At 41.2% G+C, this 22,495-nt stretch overlaps 1 protein-coding gene across 6 annotated transcripts in view; it reads right to left on the bottom strand.

Annotated features, from left to right (window-relative positions):
• The window catches only part of HDAC8 (histone deacetylase 8), a 218,308-nt gene that overhangs the window by 31,548 nt on the left and 164,265 nt on the right, over positions 1–22,495 (bottom strand). The window lies entirely within an intron of this gene.

Here is a 22,495-nt window from a genome sequence, read left to right as displayed (position 1 = left end):
GCAAGTGTAGTTTCTCCAATTTTTCTTTCTCTGTAGTAGAGTTTATTTGTTTTTAAATTCAGGGAATCAAAATAAAGGTTTTTGGATTCTATTTCTAGCTCACTAGATGATTCCTTGTGACTTCTGGTAAGTCACAATATCTGATTCAGCTTCTCTATTAGGGCCCGCTTGGGGAAAAACACTCCACGACAAAGGGAATCATTCAATTGGGATAAGTCTTTGAATGAGAAGTATGCAAAACTACTATTTCAGTGTAGTTTTTAACAGAAATAGTATTTGTGCATAGTCTCTGGAGAGAGAGCATATGGTCCTTAACATTACATGCTTTCAATAGTGATACTGTTAGGCAGTAAATAAAACAGGGGGATTCAAATTCCATGGGAAAAATGGTAGACAGTGCATGAAAAAAGGGATCTGGATATGTGTCATGAATTTGAGAGAAGCCCAGGGTTATTGCATTTGCCACGAAATTATCCTTGTTCAGAGTCTGGAAGTATGTCTGGCACCATGGGAGAGGTTGTGGAAGATCTCTAAGGATTCTAAGAGTATCTTTATGGAATTCACGGGTAATTTGATGGGTAGATGGCTTTTGCACATCCATGATGGAAAACTCTACACACTTAATTTTAAGGAAAATGTCCAAGACTCTCTCAATGTTAATTATAATGCCTTTTTAAAAATGGATGGACATGGAAAGGAAAGAGGGGCCTTCCTGCTGGAGTAATTATGTTCTGATGCCTGAAGCTCTGAGTTCTGGAGATAGAAGAAGCCTTGAGTGGAGATCATCTTCACCAAACCCATATATGGAAAACACAAGAGGGGTTACCTGGGGGATACATTCAGAAACTAACCTCCTATTATGATCAAAGAAACTTGAGAAGTTTGTATTTTTAGTTAAGGAGGGCCCCTCAGTCCAAGTTCGAGGATCTCGTGGGCTTGGCTCTGGAAAAGAAGGTTTCAAACAGGTGTTGCCCTCTCTCCTTAGGCGACCTCTTTTCCTCCAAGGGGTGTCAAGTAGTACACTCATTTCACGGGTATGGAAAGACGGGTTTAGAGAGAGCAATAGAAGAAAGACAGATGCAATGCAGTAGCCACTCTGTGAGAGGACTCAAATCCCTAGCATCAAAGTGCTATAAAAATCAGAGGCAGGGGACGCCTGGGTGGCTCAGCGGTTGAGCTTCTGCCTTCGGATCAGGGCATGATCCTCGGATCCCGGATTGAGTTCCACTTTGGGCTCCCTATTAAGGAGCCTACTTCTCCCTCTGCCTATGTCTCTGCCTCTCTCTCTGTGTCGCTCATGAATAAATAAATCTTTAAAAAAAAAATCAGAGGCAGGATGCCTCCCTGTATAGGAGGGGAGAATGTTCTGCTTCCATCTATGAAGGCAGAGGAACACTGTTGATCCTCCGTCACCAAGACATGTTGTGAGCGGTCTGTTTAGGGCTGAGTGTTTGAAACAATATGCCTGCACTGTGAATGCCTACAATGTGGTTACCCATACTCTACTGCTTTAGTTCCTTCTTTAACTAAGAGCACACAGTTGCAAGATGGTCAGCTGGGGCCAGAACTGACTCCTATGTAACAGAACTCAGTTTGACTGGGATTAAGGCTCTTGATCTGGCTGCATTAGCACCTGGCTTTAACTAACCCATTATTTACCCATTCTTTGCTGAGGCAGGCTGGTTGCAGGTAATAACCAAGCCTGGGTTCTTAGACATCTCTCCACCTTTGCCAATGAAATATTATGCCCAGGTCCTGCTTATTGGCATTATTCTTAGCTAGGGGACATTGATGATTTAAGAAAGTCTCTGTTTTGTGATCAAGTTCAACATGGCAGCTGGCTGGTCCCAGACTTAGGAGGCTTTGTTTGGGGCCAAGGGAAGGGATGGGCACCTGGAAGGGAGAGGCTATATCTAAGGCAAAGGTGTTGCCCTATATCCCCCTCTGTCTCTCTCATGGCATTTCTCTGTTTCTGTGTTATATCATGCTTTTATTTTGGCACTCGTTAACCCTTTTCTACTAGAGTTTGAACTCTGCAAAGGCAGAAACTTCTGTCATACATTCTTTGTAGAATTGAACTCAAGTCATCAAAGGTTCCCCTTAGACCTTTATTTTAAAGTTATGTTAAATGAAATTCATTCACAAAAGATTTAGCTAGCTGTTCAGTTAATTCTGTGGAATAATGCAAAGAGCCAACTCATGGTATTAACAGCTTTTCTGGACTCTTGAGGCAGCATGATGAGGTGGAAAGAGCACTGGCTTTAGAGTCAGACAGAGCTGGATGTTCTATCAGGATTTAGTCATGTGCCTCAGGCGAGCTGCTTAATCTCTCTTTTGTCATTGCTACCAGAGGAATGATAATAAATGCTGACCTGGCTGGGTTGTTAGAAACCACTGAGATGATATAAACAAAAGGGCCTAGCACAGGGCCCAGAACATAGTAGGACTTCAGTCAATGTGAATTCCCTTTTCCTGAGGCAAGAGGCCCTTACCTAACTGGTGCCTCACCCATACCCTGGGGGATTTGGGGCCAACTACTCGGGGTGGCTATGCAGAAAGAAGAATCTGTTCCTCCTGCTAGACAAAGCCCAGTAGCCCCAGCGTCCTCTCCACTTGCTTAAACGGTTAGCTCCACCTAGGGCCTGTGGAGAAACTGACTTCTCTCACCGTTTCCTGCCCTATGCTCCCGCCACTTGTTACCGGAGAGGTAGAAAGGAAATCTGATCGCATAAGGCAAAGGAGATAGTGGGGTGGAGGGATTTGGCCAGCACTAGAAATAGCTTGAGGCCCCACCCTGAAACTGCCCTGCAGCCCTGAAGAGGAAAGGAAATGGGCAGGCAGCAGTCCCATTCCCAGACAGGTGGAGCGGGGATAAAAGAGGCCAGCTGGCCTTCCAGTCAGAATGCTGACTTTGATCTCAGCAAAGGAAGGAGGGAAGTGCTAACCCTTCTCCACTGCTTCCCCTTTTCCCTCAGCACTCCTTTTGCTTTTTGAGTTTCAGTTTATACTTTTTTGAGGGGAACACAGTAGTAGGAAGGAGGCAAATGGAAAGTATGAAGTGGGGGTGAGGTATGGGAACTGAAGGTAATGGCGACTGTAGGGTAGTTGATCCTTTCTGGACTCAAAAGTCAATTAATAAAAAAATGAAATAGCTCAGTTCTCATTCAGGTCAGCCCAGCTCAAAGCACTTTTCTTCATCACTCCTTTCTAGCTATTGCTCATGCAATGCAAACAGTATATATACACTTAGATATTCAGTCAAGAAGATATTTAGAAGAAGTCTTAAATTTGCTTTTATTCCCTCATAATTCAATTTGGTCACAGGAAACCAAGCCATAGACCTGGAGCTGCCAATCCTTTTATCCTTCTTTCTTCCTACTATATGCTTGACCAAGTAAGTTCATGGGTTACAAAGACAGTAAGACGTGTTTAGTAGGAAGAGTTATTATAGAATAGTGTGATGAGAGGTACAACGATAAGACTAAAGATAAAAGTAAGAAAAACATTTATTAAAGGCTTATATGTATCAGGCACCTAAAGTGTCTCATCACTTTTTATAGACTGACTAACTTAGTTCTCACAACCAACCCATATGGGGGTACTATAATTATTTCCATTTTAAGATGAAGATTTGAAGTGCAGAATAGTCAGATAACTTGACAGAGGTCACACAGCATGTGTAGTGCTGAGGTTTGAACCCAGGTCATTCTGGAGATCAGCACTACCTATAGGAAGCCTTTAAATGACCTCAGGAGGGATCCCTGGGTGGCGCAGCGGTTTGGCGCCTGCCTTTGGCCCAGGGCGCGATCCTGGAGACCCGGGATCGAATCCCACATCAGGCTCCCGGTGCATGGAGCCTGCTTCTCCCTCTGCCTGTGTCTCTGCCTCTCTCTCTCTCTCTCTGTGACTATCATAAATAAATTAAAAAATAAAAATAAAAAAATAAAAAAAATATTAAAAAAAATAAAATAAATTACCTCAGGAAAATGATTGTGTAGGGGGGCGTAGTCTGCAAATAGGGTATGGTGGTTGGGAGGGAGGCATTCTCAAGAGAGCCTGGGCAAAGGCAAGGAGCATGGAACAGAATAGAACATTTTAGGCATTGAAATTAATCTGATATGGCTTGAGGGTAGGGCATAAGGAGAATTAGGACATGAGTCTGGGAAGGCAGGCATGAGTTTCACAGTAGGTGTTGCCCACTCCCCGCACTCAGGCATTTGGCCTTATTCTAGACTAGAAGGTTCATGAGGGCAGAACATTGTTTTGCTCCCTGCTGTATTGCCAGTTCCCAAAGCAGTGCTTGTGCCTAGTAGTTGGTAAATAACTATTTGTGGGATAAGGAAATGAAAACCTGAGGGAGTTTACAAATGAGGGAATGGATAGGTCACCTGTTTCCTTTAGAAGACTCATTGGCTACAGGGTGGAGAATGGAACAGCATTTGAGGGGAGAAATGCAAGTAGGGAGACCAGTGAGAAGGCTGGTATAGAGCCATGATGAGTGGTATCTGGGCATGAACCATAACAGTTGTGGGAGGAATGGAGAGATTGAAAAACTGAAAAAATATCATCAATAGGACTGAACAATAAATTAGATGTGGAAAGTAAGAAAGAAGAGAGAGTCAAGGATTTCTTGACTTTGTAAGAAGTGCATTAATGAGATGAGGAGTACAGGCAGAGGACAAGGGCTTGTGGTAAGGTATATATGTATATGGGGAGTTCAGCAGGAAGCATTTTGAGGGTCAGGATTCTAATGATATAGTGCTCTGGTATTTAGGGGACAGGTTGGGCCTATGATACAGGATACATTTTAGAGATTTGGGGGTTGTTAGTGACAAACAAATTGGATGAGAATTGCCGACAAATAGAATTGCCTTGGCTGGCAGGAGAGGCTTACTGCAGAGAGAGAAGGGAAGAGAAACAAAGAAAGAATCATGGAGAACAGCCAATACTTCAGAGGTGGACAGAGGGAGTGGGAACAGTTCTGGCGACAATTTGAGATATTACAGAGATATTAAGTAAAAGGAAGGCAGTCTTCTGAATTGTCCATGGGAAGCAGAACTTTGCTGTAGTCAAGTCAGTGGAGGGTGTGGACAAGGCCTGACTGGAGTGGACTGGAGAGTCAGAACAGGAGGAAGTGGAGATGAGAATGATGGTATGAATATACTTTTTATTTTAAGAGTTTGACATGGGGTAGGGCTGGGGTAAGGTGGATGATTTAAGATGAGAAGGTCTTAAGTATATTTATAGGCTGAAGAGAAGGGCCCATAGGATAGGAGTCGGAGGCAGCCTGATAGGGATTTAGAGTTAGTTATGTTTGTCTTTCTGGCCCCAGAGCTCCACAAGGGAAGAATACTGTTTTATTCATATTTATCTTACCTATAACTCCTAGCATAGGGCCTGGAAAATAACAGGTGCTCAATTCATGTTTGTTGAATGAAGAAGATAAAATGTGTTTGGGATTCCAAGAAAATTTGCATCCAGTAGAGAGAATTAGGGTCTTTTTTTTTTTTTTTTTTGAGAATTAGGGTCTTGAAAGGGTGATTGCAAACTGGCAGGAATGGGATGGGCTGGGAGGTAGTCAGTGGAAGCAAGAGACTGCTGGACAAATCTGGGGACCAGCAAGGATTGTGGGTTAGCTGAAGTTGGCAAAGGAGAGCATGAGAGGCCTGAATCCCAGGTTGAGGAGACAGGACTTGCTGTAACAGGCACTGGGGCAGCCTCAGGATTAGATCTGTGCCTTAGGAAACCTGGGAGCAAGCATAGAAAGGCTGGGTGACCAGTGTGGTAGCTTTTGCAATAGTTCAAGGGAGAGATAACAAGGGCTTGAACAAGGGTGATTGTTGTGGAGATGGAGAGAATGGGAAAGAGACATTGTAAAGGTAGACTCACCAGAACTTTTTTTTTATTGGTGTTCAATTTGCCAACATATAGCATAACACCCAGTGCTTATCCCATCAACTGCCTCCCTCAGTGCTTGTCACCCAGTCACCCCCACCCCCTGCCCACCTCCCTTTCTACCACCCCTTGTTCGTTTCCCAGAGTTAGGAGTCTCTCATGTTCTGTCTCCCTTTCTGATATTTCCCACTCATTTTTTCTCCTTTCCCCTTTATTCCCTTTCACTATTTTTTATATTCCCCAAATGAATGAGACCATATAATGTTTGTCCTTCTCTGATTGACTTATTTCACTCAGCATAATACCCTCCAGTTCAATCCACGTAGAAGCAAATGGTGGGTATTTGTCATCACCAGGACTTTTGTAATTGATTGGCTGGGGAGGAAAGGAGACAATGGAGAAGTCAAAGTTGACTCCCAGGTTTTGAGTCTGGCTGAGCTGGAGAATTCCTGTGCCACTGACAGAGCTGGGGTAAATTAGCATAAAGAGCTAGTATGGCTAGGGGAAGGCGATGTGATTGGGTTTAGTTGGGTTTGAGATTACAAGAGGGAATCTGGATCACTATGCCTAGCAGGCAGCTGAAGATATGATGATGGTGTATGGAAGTGAGGTCATGGCTGAGGACTAACGTGGTAGGGGGATAAAAAGATCCAATGAATAGGCAAGAAAAGAACAGCTAGAGAGGAAGAAAGAGAACAGTAAAGTGAAATCTCACAGTCTTAGGGATGAGGAAGATGCTTAAAGGAATACTCTCCCATGGTTAAACCAGTATTCCTTTCTCCTAGTCGTTAGGGGAAACAGTTATACTGCTTCTAGCCAGCCCTCTTTTTATGATACTCCAAGCCCCTCTAAAATTTTTCATTGTTAACTCAAGGTTTGCCTTTTCCTAAAAATTAGACTTGATTCCACTAGGGTAAGCCTAAGGTCTGTGCCAATTCCTGTTTTTCTTTTTAAAGATTTTATTTATTTATTTATTTATTTATTTATTTATTTATTTATTTATGAGAGAGAGAGAGAGAGAGAGAGAGAGAGACAGCGCACCAGAGAGCACACAAGCAAGGGGGAGGGGCAGGGGGGAGAAGCCGACTCTACCCAAGCAGGGAGCCCTATGCAATGCGGGGCTTGATCCTAGGACCCTGGGATCATGACCTGAGCAGAAAGCAGACACTTAACTGACTGAGACGACCAGGACCCCCTGTGCCAATCCCTCTTATAGATCCCTGAGACTTTACTCTGCTTTCAGCTGGGGAAGTTGGCTGGTGACTGTGACGTGGGACCTAACCAGGAAGAGCATTTCTTGTCCTGAATTACTCTGTGAACAGAACTCATCACAACCAGAATAACATAGCACCAGTGCTTTGAACCATAATATGGTCTTGTATGATGCTTCTCAGCCTTTCCTATATCGCCAATTACTCCATCAAAGAGCCTTGGCCCAACCATGATGGAAACAAAAAAGTTCTCCTTTCCCCAGAAAAAAATTCTGTTTACAGGAAATTCAGTTATTATATATATCATTTATGGTACATTTTAAGAACATAAAATTGCAGTGGTATTATTAGGGGTACATTTTATTGCCATGGCTTTATAACACAAACAAACAAAAATAATAACCCCATCAGCTGTTGGACTGAACTGGCAGGAAGCAGCACATCAAAGGCAATTGCTTGTAGACAGGGGAATGGGGAATTAGGAGTGTTCAGTGTATAACCAAGAGAGGTTAGGAAGATACGGCTGTTGGAGATAAGACGTTACCACGGTGGACATGAGGATGGAAACCAAGCATCCCATCTAGACTACATCTGTATTCCATCTGCATTCATCCCTTGGACACAGAGTTAGCACTTAAGAACTTTTTTAATGGGGGCAGCCCGGGTGGCTCAGCTGCTTAGTGCCGCCTTCAGCCCAGGGCGTGATCCTGGAGACCCAGGATTGAGTCTTACATCGGGCTCCCTTCATGGATCCTGCTCCTCCCTCTGCCTGTGTCTCTGCCTCCTTCTCTCCCTCTCCCCGTGTCTCTCACGAATAAATAAAATCTTTTTTTTTTTTTACGAATAAATAAAATCTTAAAAAAAAAGAACTGTTTTATGGTGAGGCTCCAGTGCCCAAAAATGTTTGAATGAATGAGTGAATGAATGAATACGCCATGGAAATAGTTTTATTATTCAGATGTTTTAATGGCATTTTAACTATTGGTATAGAAAACGTTTATTAAGCAAAATAATCAGGTAAACCGGGGGAATGTTAGCTTATTTGAACACCAATTCTGTTTAAACAAAGCATATGTCCAGTGTTAACTAGCCTTATTTCACTACCTAAAGTACTTATAGGCTTCATGAACACATATATATGACCCTTTAGTGTATTATTTATTCACTAAGGTCAATCCACAGTAATTTGTGTGTGTTATGTGGTTATGTGTATATGTGTGTTTGTGTTTGTGTGTGTTCTATTAGGTGCTGAGTAACAGATACAAACTTTAACCATGGCTTTGGACTTCCAGCCCAGTTGGGCTTTCCATTACACCATGAAGCAATCAGCATGGTTAAAAAAGTGAGCTTTCTGGAGTATTACGGGATGAGCCCTAAATTTTTGCTCCACCGTTTACTAGCTGTATGGCCTTAGATAAGTTACCTGACTGTTGTGTCTTGCCTTTATTTGTAAAATGGGGACAATAACAGAATGTACCTTACAGAGTTGTTGTGACAATAAATGAATTAATTCATGTAAAGCACTTAGAACAGTGCCTGGAGCATAGTGAATGCTCAGTAAATGTTATTTAATGCTAGATCATAATATTATTTTATTGTGTTTTATCAACTGTGTAAAGAAACAGGAGTTCTGCATGTAGTGGACAGTAGCAAAATTAGATTTCTTTAAAAATGCCCCTTGAGACTGCATGAGGGTGAGTTCCAAAGAGCTTATTCTGTATCTACAAACCCTGAAATCAGGAAGAGGGCAGAGAGATCAAGAAGAGAAGGATACCCCCAAATGAAAGGGATTAAAAAATTAAATGGAAGAGAGGAGAAGGGAATGAGGAATTGGAAGTGGTGGGATTGAACAAGAAAGGCAGGGGGACAAAGGTGACAGAAAGGAGAAGAGATGAATATGGAGTACATTGTTGAGGGAAGGAAAGAGGTACAGAGGAGGTGGCAGAAGAGACAAGGATGGGTGGCTGCCACTTGACTAGGGTAGTTTCAGGGGTTTGGGAAAGGGTCTGGCCAAGACTAATACCTTCCCCACATCACTGCTGGTCCTCACATTTCCACTATTAGAGAGAATTCCTCCTTCAGAAATATGTGCAGGGCCAACTTTAGTTATACCATATGTCTCTGTTAATTAAATGAGTATTTTGGAAACAAGCCTACACATGAAGCTTTTTTTTTACATCAACTTTTCCTTAAGCCAAAGGTGGGAATGGAAGAGGGGAGAGTATAGAGATATTGCTTTACCTGGCTGGCTGCTGGACAAGTATTAAGATGACCTTGAAAATGGATTCTACTGGCAGATTGGTAAATGCTCCCTTGGCTTGATCTTTATACTACTCCAAGCAACTGCCCTCTGTCTATACTTTCATTCCTGAACTTATTCAAATTTCTCTCTTTTTCACCACCTGGACCACTTCATTTCTCAGACACTTTAGTCTACAGCTGTCTGTCTTCTTCCTCACATCTCCACTGAAATGTTTTATAGAAAAAGGATGACAAAGAGATTTCAGCTTGTTGGCAACTCTGATTGATAGGTAGTAGCTGCTTGGGGTACTGTGTTGGGAAGGGTTCTGAGGCTGTGTCTAGGTTCATCAAGAAAATTCCACAATCACTTTGTCATGTAATTCATGGGGGTACATGGTGTCAGTGTGGGGGCTGGGGAGATGTAGTCATATGTGTCCTATATTTGCTATACCTGCTTTAGGAGACCAAGAGTGACCTCCTAATTGCCAACCTATTGTCTTCTTTTCAGTTATCACTTATCCTATTTGATCTCTTTCCAGCACATGTCATCAACTACCCCCCTCATTTGTGGCATTATCTTCTCTTTTATCACCACCACTCTTCCTTCTCAGTCTCCTTCCCTGGGTCATCTTCCTTCACTTGTCTCTTAACAGGTGCCTTGGGTTTTGCTCTCAGCTTTTTCCCCTCTCTCTGCAAGAGTTTACACTTCTTGCTGTTGCTTTAATCACTTATATGCAGGAGATCCTACATCCATGGGTTCATTATTTATCCCCAGGCTCTGGCTTGCATTTATAACTGTCTGCTGGACATTTCTACCTGGAAAACTTGAATTCTTGGCATGTGATGCTTAATGCATTCCAAGTGGAGCAAATACAGTACTAGTCTTTCCAAAGAGAACGTTCATCTTCTCTTTTTGTTCACTCAGCACCATAGGTGAGTTCCATCATATAGTAAGTTCCTCAGCAAAAAGGTTTGAACTTACGACCGTCAATGGGTCAGTCTGCTTGTACTTAGTTTAGAGGCACAGGATTTTGTGCTTTCAAAATACCTAAGGTGATATGGGACTCAGGGATAGAGATTAGGGGATCTCATTTTTATGAGACATTCTCATTGTTTGATGAGTAATGATTTTTTCCCCTCTCCATTTGTCAGGTGAAAGAAAAAACCCATGTCTAACCATGTGCAAGAAGACAGAGTTTTTCTCAGGGGGCAGCTGGATAACTAGCAATATGTTTTGGTTACTGTTTGAAAACACTCACTGGTTATGTGTTTGGGTAGGATGCAGGGTGGGAGGTGCTGGGAAGACAATGATGAAGCAGACAATCCCTGGCCTTGAGGAGCTTACAGTCTAGTAGAGAAGGCAGACATCTAAAGGAGTAACTACAAGAAGATGAGAGTTAGAGGTGAATCATTTCTCTAGAGCTATGGAAACTCGAGTAGGAATTCTTAATTCTGAGTGTAGGGGATGGGTAATGGATAAGATTTCATGGGGGAGATTGGAAACTGAATTGGCCTTGAAAGATGAGTAAGATTTAAATAGGAGGGGAGAGAAGGTAAGAAAGGCAGAGGAAGAAGAATGAAGATATATTTTAGAAAAGTCATCACAAATTAATTTATGAGAAAGAACAGAGTACTGGGTCATAACCAGCACCAGCACAGCTCTGTAGGCAACTTTCTTGTCTTCTCTGTAAGCACATCTTCTCTTTGTGATGAGAATGATAGACTGATGGGCTTGGCAGAATCAGTGGAAAAGTCATGGATGGACTTGATACATCAGAGTAGGATTTGTCTCTGATATATCCATCAGAGTGGTTACTTGGGAGCAAATCAGGGTTGTATTTGCTTAGAACTGATTGATTCATTTGTTTTCTCATTCACTTGATACCAACATATCCTGAGCACTCCTGCGTACCAGGTTCTGGGCACAAAGAGATGAATGAGACCCAGCTTCTGCCCTCAAGGAGTAGATGGGGAGACAGCTGTGGAAACTCTAATTCTAATGCTTTGTGGTAAGTGCCATGATAGATGTGCAGGCAAGGAGCTCCTGAAGTACAGAGGGGAAGACAAAGCAAAGAAGTGCTCTCTGAGTCAGCCTCTAACTGATTTCTTGGTCTCCCCGCCCTCCTTAAGTTTTCTGTCAGAAATTCAGATCTGATCATGTCATTCCCCTTACCTAAAAAACTGGTTGCGGGGATCCCTGGATGGCTCAGTGGTTTAGCACCTCCTGCAGCCTGGGGCCTGATCCTGGAGACCCTGGGCTGAGTCCCACGTCAGGCTCCCTGAGTGGAGCCTGCTTCTCCCTCTGCCTGTGTCTCTCTGCCTCTCTCTCTCTCTCTCTCTCTCTCTGTGTGTGTGTGTCTATCATGAATAAATAAATAAAATATTAAAAAAAAAACTGTGATTGGCTCCCCACTGACTGTAGGGCCAAGTCCAAACTCTAAAAGCAGGACATACAAAGGCCTTTACAGTCTGATCCAACTGACTTCTCAAGTCTTATACCATGGTCCACGCCATAATCCCTACACTGTAGCCACACTGAACTGTAGCCACTCTTCCCACTCCTCTTTATCTGATTGACTCTTCTGCTTCCCTTCAGCCCTTGCTAAATGTTGCTTCTCTCTTGTACAAGCCCCAACTCCTCCAGATGGAGCAAGTTCCCCCTCTGGATTCCCACAGCTCATTGTGAACTTCTCTATTCTGGCACTTATCACATTGGAGTGTAATTGTTTGTTTATATGCCTGTTTCCCACTCTGGGCAGTGTTCTCCTTAAGGTTGGGAACTGGGCTTTATTCTTTTCTTCATCCTTGAAATGTGGTATGGGCCTGGTACATAGTAGGTGCTCCATACATCTTTGCTGAGTGAATGAATGACTCTGACATGTAGCCACTTGGGCCCAGTCGTCAGCAGCTGGCATTACTTGACTTGAGAGATGCATAAAAAACGAAGGGCAGCCAGAGTAGCTGAAAAACAGGCGGCTCTCGTGACATCATGAAAAATACAAAACTGGAGAAGGCTGAGACAATGCTCCCACTCAGCCTTTTAACAAATGACTCTCCCTTCTAAGCAGCCCCTTTTTGTCTCCCTCCCATTCACTTTCAAAAACCCAGTCATTGAAATGATTCTAATTATTCATGGTCAGTGGCATATCCAGGAAACTTAGTTTACAAGCAATTAAAATACACTAAAATAGATTTATGCAGGTTGAACCTGATCCTGCTGGAAAGAAGGGAGTAAATGACTTATATCTTGGAGGGGTATTTGCTTCCTGAGATTGGTCTTTATCACTCTATCTACTGTGCTAGTTTGGTGCTAACATGGCAAACATCTGGAGGTCATTCTTAAGGCGACTGTGCTGTGAACAGTACAAGGAGCCTATAGACTGCGTGCTTAACCTCAGTCAGATGTCCCATGAATGAGTGAGCTGCCTCTACTCACATCCACCCCAATATGAAGGAAAGGCTGGCTCAGCCGCAGGCAGCTCTGGGCAGTAGAAAAGCTCCCAGCAATGTGATTGGGAGTTTGGTTTCCAATCATTGGAACCACTTGGAATCACTTAACCCCTCAAGGCTCAGTCTCCACATTGGTAAAATGGGAACACAAATATTTGCCCTGCCAGCTTTAAAGGGCTGTTTATGAGGATCAATGGAAAAAATTTTGTGAAAAGTTCTAGAGGCCAGACCAATGGAGGGGGTTTCACTTTGATTACAAAAACTGTAACTTGGGGCTGTTGGGTCCCTTCAATGCTCTAGATGTGGCTAACGTTCTTCAGCAAATTAATAAAGGTATACTGTGACTCATCCCCAATAGTTTATGTAAGAGTTCACAGAAGGATGATTCATTACCTTGCCATACTTAGACCAGCACTGTTTTTTTTTTAAGTTTATTTATTTATTTTTTAGTAATCTCTACACCCAATGTGGGGCTCAAACCCACGACTCCAAGATCATCTTGACTTGCATCAAGATCAAGAGTTGCATGCTCTTCCCACTGAGACATCCAGGTGCCCCAAACCAACAGTGTTTTAATGTCCCTCTAATGAAGATGGCAGTCAGCAGCTAAACACACAGGCCATTTGGTTGAGAACAGACATAGGGCAACAAAGGCCTAGCACATGGAGTCCAGGTGTCCTCAGAGATTTTGTACTATCCTTCCCCACAGCAGGCCCTGCTTCCTTGGGTTTGATTCTAGGAGGAAAAAAGGACTCCTTTTGTTTTCTGAGAAGCTTAGAGCATATAGTTAAACCATTCAGTAGGCCAGTGTGATCGGTGCAAAATTTAGAATGAACAAATTGAAACGGCGTATTTTGGCATCAATTTTTAAGTTAAATGCAAAGGAACAAAAAAGCCAAAAGGTTGCCACAAAAGCAGGGCGGGGAAGCAAAGGTCTTGGCAAATCAGTAAACTAGAGTGATGGTCCATCTGGAAGTTTGACTTTAAATTATTAAGGCCTTGAGATACATTAATGGAAAGTCGTTGACCTTCCATCTGCAAAAGGGTCCTGGATTCCTTCATGCTCTGTTGCATTGTCCTGTCTTTCTGTTCTCTTTGGAAACAATGCTCGGCCCTCCCTTCTCAGCTTAGACCATTTCTACTCAGGTTTCGAGACTCAGAAATGTAACATCTTTGAAGTCTTTGTGGACTTCCCAAAGGTGAAGTTCCTTATTCCCTCCTCTGTGCTTATGCAATGCCTTTAATAGTCCTCTGGCTTTCTTTCTTTTTTTATTTATTTATTTATTTATGATAGGCACGCAGTGAGAGAGAGGCAGAGACACAGGCAGAGGGAGAGGCAGGCTCCATGCACCGGGAGCCCGACGTGGGATTCGATCCCGGGGCCTCCAGAATCGCGCCCTGGGCCAAAGGCAGGTGCCAAACCGCTGCGCCACCCAGGGATCCCAGTCCTCTGGCTTTCTCTGGCATATTTGTTTACATGCCCTTCTTCCACATTAGACTGTGGGTGCAGCTCTCAGAAGCAAGAAGCCCATGGTAGCTTTACTTAGCACAGAGCAGGGCACAAAGATAGCTCTCATTCAAGGCTGGCTGAACAAATGAGCATTTGAGCTTACACGCACTGAATTCATTTATTGGATCTGCACAGGACCCCAAGGGAACGCTCATTAGGCAAAGATTTGATATGGTATACATGCTTCTTCCACACTGGTTTGCCTGATTAGTGACTGCCTTGGTGTTGGCGGGCAGCAAGAAACCCACTGGCAGGGGCAGCCTGAGAATGTACCAGGGTCTGGGAGGCTTTCTGGTCCAGGCTATTGGCTTGGTTTCCACAGCCTGCAAACGCGAGCTGGAAAAGTATGGTTCTCCACTCCCATCCCTCAACTCTCATGTGCTTGCTTCTCAGGAAGTTGCCCAGCAGCATCATTTAGTACATTTGAAAATTGAAAATGCACCCATTAGCAGAGAAGAATGCTCATCGACAGAGCCTGACCTGGCCTTGGCTCCCACAGAAGCTCCAGCTCAATAGCCACAGCCTCTGGTTCTCTTGGTTCTGCTAATGGTGAACTAAGTGACTTTGGACACATTGACTTATCTCACATTCCCTATCCCCCAAATGGGGAGAATAATGAAGATGTTGCATGCACTGAGTCAATAAGAAGTTTGACTGAGATCTCTGTGGACAGGGAAAGCAGCAGTTGATGCTGGCAGAGCCTGCAGGGTTTTGTTGTTTTGCTGGTTTCTGTTTGTAAGTGTGAATCATTCTGCCTCGAGCTCAGATATGCAGCCTGTGGAGGGTAAGAGAGGAAGGACAGGCAGGCACCTTTGGCCTGGGCTACAGGGAAACCAGTGAACACAGAGTAGAAAGGATGGGATGGAATGGGAGGAGAGGGGTTGGGATAAGAGGGGACAGGATGGAACTGGATGAGATAGATGCTTAGCTGCTGGCTTGCAGACAGCTGGTCTCCTGCTCCCTGGTAGGGACTAGGAGCAACAAGTTCTGATGTCTGTGCGTACTGGAGCAGTTTTGAATGGAAATCAAATAAAACTCATGACAAAGTCAATCTGACACATCTTTAATGATACACCTAATGATTATTGTGCTGTACTGTAATTAGGCATAATGGAAAGCAGCTCCCAGGAATGACTGTAATTATGATTATATTTACACAGCTGAATCAAATATTTCTGAGGTCAGTCAGGATGGGAATGGGGTTTGGAGTTGTCTGGATAGGAGGCAGAGCAGAAGGCTAGTTTCAAGGCATTTCTCTGACTCTCCTTTTGCTCCCCTCCTCATCTCACTCTGAGGTCTCACTACATCTCACTACATCCTTTATTGGGGAACAAAGATCTGATGAGGGGTTTGGATGGCTTGCTCCTTCCTCTAGCAAGGGAGAGGCCACCCTGAAGCATCTAGGGTTAGAAAATCTGGGATGTTCAGAGAGGCTTTGGGCTGAGTAGTCCTGACTCTTCTAGGCCTGAAGTTCTACCAAGTGGCCTTAACACTAAAAAGTATATGCCTAAAGTATGGGCCATGTTTGGATCTTGATTTGAACAAATCCATACAGAAAGTATTTTTGAGATAATTGGGTAAAACTCAACAGTGACTGGTATCAGATGATATTAAGGAATTAGTAATTTTGTTGAGTTTGGTATTGGTGTTGTAGTTATGTTAAGAAAAGGTCCTTTTGGAGAAACATATGGAAATATTTATAGGCCAGCAATTGTGGAATGGTATAGTACTAGGGATTTGCTTTAAAATACTTCAATAAAAAATGGGGAATAGGAAAAATAAGAATGGCAGAATGTTGATAATTGTTGAACCTGGGTGATGGGTACATGGCGGGGGTGGGGGTGTGTGTGTCATTATACTCTTCTCTCTACTGTGTATATGTTTGAAAGTTCCCAGAACAAAATGCTTAAAGAAATCACATAACCTAGATTGCTCTGGCAGGATTCATACATTAGTGAAAATTAGTTTGATCATGCTAACAACACACAGCAGATGCCGCAGGTGGGTATAGGCAGGGATTGGGAATGAGACGTTTGGATGGGCAGAGCCAGGAGAGTGGGCAGATGTATGTTGGAACATGGGCCATTGTCAAGGAGTGTGAAGTCCTGGCGGGGTGGAGAAATGTATGCAAGAGAATAGGGAATCTGAATGGTCTGGGCACATACAGTCTGAAAGTTCTGGGAGAGAAGGCAGGAAGTGAAAGAAGAGAGGAGACAGAGTGTGATAGATGCTCATGTCCATGTGTTAGGTCATCCACTAGCCTATAAGTTCCTGGGGTTGGACCTGTCTTCCCCACAGCTCCCAGGACCTTAGTTTATTTATTTCACTGATTCATTTACTTAAGAATGTTTATTGGGTGCCCCCTATAACCAGGCAATACAAATGTGTGCATTTGGTAGGCAAAGGAGATAGAGCAGCTCACATTCCAGTGGAAGAGACAGACAGTACATAAACAACAAGAATGAATATGCTTCCTAGCAGAACATCAGAGACTTGGGGAGCATCCTTACCTTAAATTAAATGCTGGGGAAGGAGAAGTGCTAGTGTGTGCTCAGATACTATAGGGAAAAGTGGGATCAGTATACTTGGATATGTATTAAACTGGATGATGATGATAATCATATTCACACTCAAAATTTATTTCAGGGATTCTGGAGCCAGACGACCTGAATTTTAATTTTGGCTCTGCCATTTGATAGCTGTGTGGTTTTGGGCAGGTTACTTACACTACCTGTGCCTCAGTTTTCTCATCTGGAAAATGGGGATGATGATAACACTATGTATTAAAATGAGATAAAGTTCTCAAAGCACCTAGAATAGTACCTGGCATACAGTAAATGATATATAAGGGTTTGCTATTATTATTTATTACTGTGAGCCAGTGACTGTGCTAAATGCTTTATTTACTCATTCATGTATATTTAACACAAGCCAGTGCTAGGCCCAAGAGAAAGAATGCTATTATGGAGTTTATATTTGACGTAACTTTATTCTCACACGATATGAGAGAGGTCCTGTGCATATCCCCATTATAGAAAGATGAAAAGTGAGGCTTAAACCTGTTAAGTCACTTGTCCAAGGTCACAGAGCTCATGGTTGAATGTTAGGATTCTATCTCTGATCTGTATGACTCCAAAAACCATTGCTGTAGAACTAGGAATTGGAAAACTATGGCCCTTAGGCCAAATCTATCCTTCTATTTTTCCCCTTGAGGATATAATTCACCCTTTTAGAATACACAATTTAGATATTCAAAAGTAGTCTTTTTTTCCAAGATTATGCAACCATAACCACTAAATCTGAAATATTTTCACCATTCCAGAAAAAAAAAGCCATGTATTCATGAAGCATTCATTTCCCCTTCTCCTTGGCCCTACCAATTACTATTATACTTCCTATCTCTATGGATTTGCCTATTCTGGATATTTATTATAAATAGAATCATATAACACATAGTCTTTTGTGTCTGGCTTCTTTCACTTAATGTGATGTTTCAAGATTCATCCACATTGTAGTATCTATCAGTCATTTGTTCCTCTTTATGGCTGAATAATATTCCACTGTATAGATATACATTTGTTAATCCACTCATCAGTTGATGAACATTGAGCTGTTTCTACATTCTGGCCATTATAAATAATGCTGCTATGAAATTTTGTAAGTTTTTGTGTGAACATACATGGATAAACATCCAGAACTAAAATATCCGGGTCATTTGATAACTTTATGTTTAACTTTGTGAACTGCCAGGCTATTTTCCAAAGAGGCTACACCATTTTACATTCCCATCAATAATGTACAAAGTTCCCAATTTCTTCACATCCTTGCAAACACTTGCTATTGTCTGTCTTTTTGATTATAGTTATCCTAGTAAGAGTGGAGTGGCATCTCATAGCAGTTCTGATTTGCATTTCTTTAATGACTAGTGATTTTAACATTTCTTCATTTGTTTATTGGCCATTTGTATGTCTTCTTTGCAGAAATGTTGATTCATATCATTTTGCCCATTTTTAAATTGTATTATTTTGTTTTTTAGTATTGAGTTTGTATGAGTTTTTAAAATGCATTCTGGATACAAGTCTCTTATCAGTCCTATGATTTGCAAGTATTTTCTCCCATTCTTTGGGTTGTTTTTTCACTTTCTTGATAGTGTTCTTTGAAACACAGAGGTATTTAATTTTGATGAAGTCCAGTTTATGTTTTTTCTTTCTTTTTTCCTGTGGTAAAAGCACAATTATCTGTATTTTTCCCCCTTTGGTAGCTTGGGCATTTGGTGTCATATTAAAGAAGCTAATTCAAGGTTATGAAGATTTACACCTACATTTCTTCAAAGAGTATTATAGTTTTAGCTTTCACATTTAGGTCTTTGTTCCATTTTGAGTTAATTTTTTGTATATGGTGTGAGGCAAGAGTCCAATTTCATTCTTTTGCATGTAGATATCTAGTTACCCCTGCAGCATTCATTGGAAAGACTATTATTTTCTCATTGAGTGGTCTTGGGACCCTTGTCAAAAATCAATTGACCATAGATATAGAGGTTTATTTCTGGACTCTCATTTCAACTCCTTTGATCTACAGATCTCTCTGTATGCCAGCACCACTGGCTTGACTATTTTAAGTTTTGAAATCAGGAAACATAAAACCTCTAACTGTGTTGTTCTTTTATTAAGATTGTTTTAGATATTCTGGGTCTCTTGCATTTCCATATGAATTTTAGGATCAATTTGTTAATTTCTCAAAAAGAAACTAGCTGGGATTTTTATAGGGATTATGTTGAATCGATAGATCAATTTTGGGTGTGTTGTTATTTTAAGAATGTTAAATCTTCCAATCCATGAACACAAGATATATTTCTATCCAACCGTGTCTTGTAGTTTTCAGTGTACAAGTTTTGCATTTCTTCTATTTAATTTATTTATAAGTATTTCTTTTTTTAAAAAAGATTTTATTTATTTATTCATGAGAGACACAGAGAGAGAGAGAGAGAGAGGCAGAGACACAGGCAGAGGGAGAAGCAGGCTCCATGTAGGGAGCTCGACATGGGACTCAATTCTGGGTCTCCAGGATCACGCCCTGGGCTGAAGGTGGCACTAAACCGCTGAGCCACCCAGGCTGCCCTATTTCATTCTTTTTAATGCTATTGTAATAGGCATTGTTTTCTTAATTACATTTTTGGATTGTTCATTGCTAACCTATGAAGATAAAATTGATTTTTGTATATCGATCTCTTAGCTAGTAAACTTGCTGAATTCATTTTTTAAAAAAGGCTCATTTTTAAAAACTTTATTTTTTTAAAGATTTGATTTATTTATTTTAGAGAGACAGAGAGTGTGAGCATGTAGGTGAGGGGCAGAGGGAGAGAATCTCAAGCAGACTCCTCGCTGAGTGCATAGCCCAACAGGGGGCTTGATCTCATGACCAGAGATCTTGACCTGAGCCAAAACCAAGAATTGGACACTTAACTGACTGAATCACCTAAGTGCCCCTAAGAAAGGCTTAATTGTTTTAGAGCAGATTTAGATTGACAGTAAAACTGAGAGGAAGGTACAGAGATTTCCCGAGTACCTATTGCCTCCACACATACATGGCTTGGCTCATTATTGCCTCCACACATACATGGATGGCTTGGCTCATTACTGGAGTGGTACATTTGTTATAATTGATAATAAACTTACATCATTATTATCCAACTGTCCATAGTTTACTGTAGGGTTCATTCTTGATGTACATTTTACAGATTTGGACAAATGTAACATGACATATATTCATCATTATAGTATCTTACAGAGTATTTTCACTGCCCTAAAGATCCTCTGTGCTCTGCCTATTCATTAACTCCTGATGTTTTTATGGTTTTCATACTTTTTCATTTTCTAGAATGTCATATAGTTGGAAGTATACAGTATATAGTCATTTCAGACTGCTTCTTTCACTTGGTAATATACACTTAAGTTTCCTCCAAGTCTTTTCATGATTTGATAGTTCATTTCTTTTTAGCACTGAATAACATTCCATTGTTTTGATGTACCACAGTTTATCCATTCCCCCACTGAAGGACATCTTGGTTGCTTCCAAGTTTTGGCAATTATGAATAAAACTGCTCTAGATATCTGTGCACAGGTTTTTATGTGGACATAAATTTTCAATTCCTACTGGTAAATACCAAGGAGTACAACTGCTGGATCATTTGGTAAGAGTATTTAATTTTGTAAGAAACTGTCAAACTGTCTTCCAAAGTGGCTGTACCATTTTACATTCCCACCAGCAATGAATGAGATTTCCTGTTGCTCCACACCCTCTCTAGTATTTGGTGTTGTCAGTGTTCTGGATTTTGGCCATATGGATGAATTTTTTAGCTCCAATATTTTTGTGGATAACTTAGGATTTTTTTATATAAAAAATCATGTAAAAATCATGTAATCTGCAAATAGCAGCTTTACTTTTTTCTTTCCTATCTGGGTGCCTTTTATTTATTTTTCTCCAATTGCCCTGGCTAAAACTTCTAGAAAAATATTGAATATAAGTGGCAAGAATGGACCTTCTTGTCTTGTTCCTGATCTTAGGAGGAAAGTTTTCTACGTTTTAAGTATTAAGTATGATATTAGATGTAGATTTTTCAGATACCCTTTATCAGGTTGAAGAAGTTCCTTTCTATTTCTAATTTATTGAGTGTTTTTTTTATGATGAAAGGGTATAGGAATTTGTCAAATGATTTTTCTTGTGTCTACTGAGGTGATCATAGCTTTGGTTTTTTATTCTACGGATATGGTGGTATATTTCATTATTTAATTTTCAGGTGTGATAACAACTTTGCATTTCTGGAATAAATTGTACTCAGTCATGGTTATGATCCTATATATATATATATATATATATTGAATGCGGGTGGGAGGAGGGGCAGAGGGAAAGGGAGAAAAATCCCAAGCAGACTTCCGGCTGAGCATGGAGCCTGACAGGGGGCTCGGTCCCACAACCTCAAGATCATGACCTGAGCCAAAATCAAGAGTTGGAGGCTTAATTGACTGGGCCACCCAGGTGCCCCTCCTCTTCTATTTTTTTACTTTTATTTTTAAAAATTAAATTAAATTAAATTAACTTGATAGAGGGAGAGAGAGAGCACAAAAGCAGGGAGAGGGGCAAAGAGAGAGGGAGAAGTAGGTTTCCTGCTGAGCAGGGAGCTTGATGCAGGGCTCATCCTAAGACCTTGGGATCAGGACCTGAGCTGAAGGCAGACACTTAACCAACTGAGTTACCTAGGCTCCCTCTGTTCTATTTTTTTTTTCTATTGTTTTTTTAAATGAAGGATTGGTATTAAGTCTTTGAATGTTTGGTAAAATTAACCAGCAAAATCATATATGCCTGGAGTCTTCTTTGTGGGATTAAAAATATCTATGTATTAATTCAATCTTTTTTACTTGTTATAGGTCTCTTCAGATTTTCTATTTTTTTTCTTGAGTTAGTTTCTGTGGTATGTCACTTTCTAGGAATATGTCCATTATATCTAGGTTATATAATTTGTTTAATTTGTTGGCATACAGTTGTTCATAGTATTCCCTTATACTCCTTTTTACTTCTGTATGGTTGGTAGTAACGTTCCCATTCTCATTTCTGATTTTAATAATTTGGGTATTTTCTATTTTTTCTTGGTCTACCAACTGTCAATTTTGGTGATCTTTACAAATAATCTATTTTTGGTTTCATTGATTTTTCTGTATTGTTTTTCTATTTATTCTTAATTTTTGCTCTGATTTTTATGATTTCCTTTCTTCTGCTTGCTTTGAGTTTAATTTGCTCTTCTAGTTTCTAAAGGTGGAAATTTAGATTATTATTAATTTTTAAAAGGTTTTTATTTATTTGAGAGAGAGAGAAAAAAAGAGAGAGAGAGAGAGAGAGTTAGTTCAAACAGGGGAAGGGGCAGAGGGACAAGCATTCTCCCTGCTGAGTGAGGAGCCCCATGTAGGGCTCAATCCTAGGACCCTGAGATCATGACCTGAGCTGAAACCAAGAGTCAGACACTTAACTGACTGAGCCACCCAGGCACTCCATGATATTTTCTTTTTCCTAACATACATAATCACAACTATGAATTTCTTTTAAAGCATTGTTTTCACTGCATTCAATAACTTTTGGCATGTTTTGGTTGATCCATTTTGAAGTCTTTCCTAACTTTCTTTAACCCATTGGTTAT

This window comes from Canis lupus, chromosome X (genome assembly GCF_048164855.1).
Source record: "Canis lupus baileyi chromosome X, mCanLup2.hap1, whole genome shotgun sequence".
In the NCBI taxonomy this organism is placed as follows: domain Eukaryota; kingdom Metazoa; phylum Chordata; class Mammalia; order Carnivora; family Canidae; genus Canis; species Canis lupus.
This window is presented reverse-complemented; position numbering and strand designations above follow the sequence as displayed.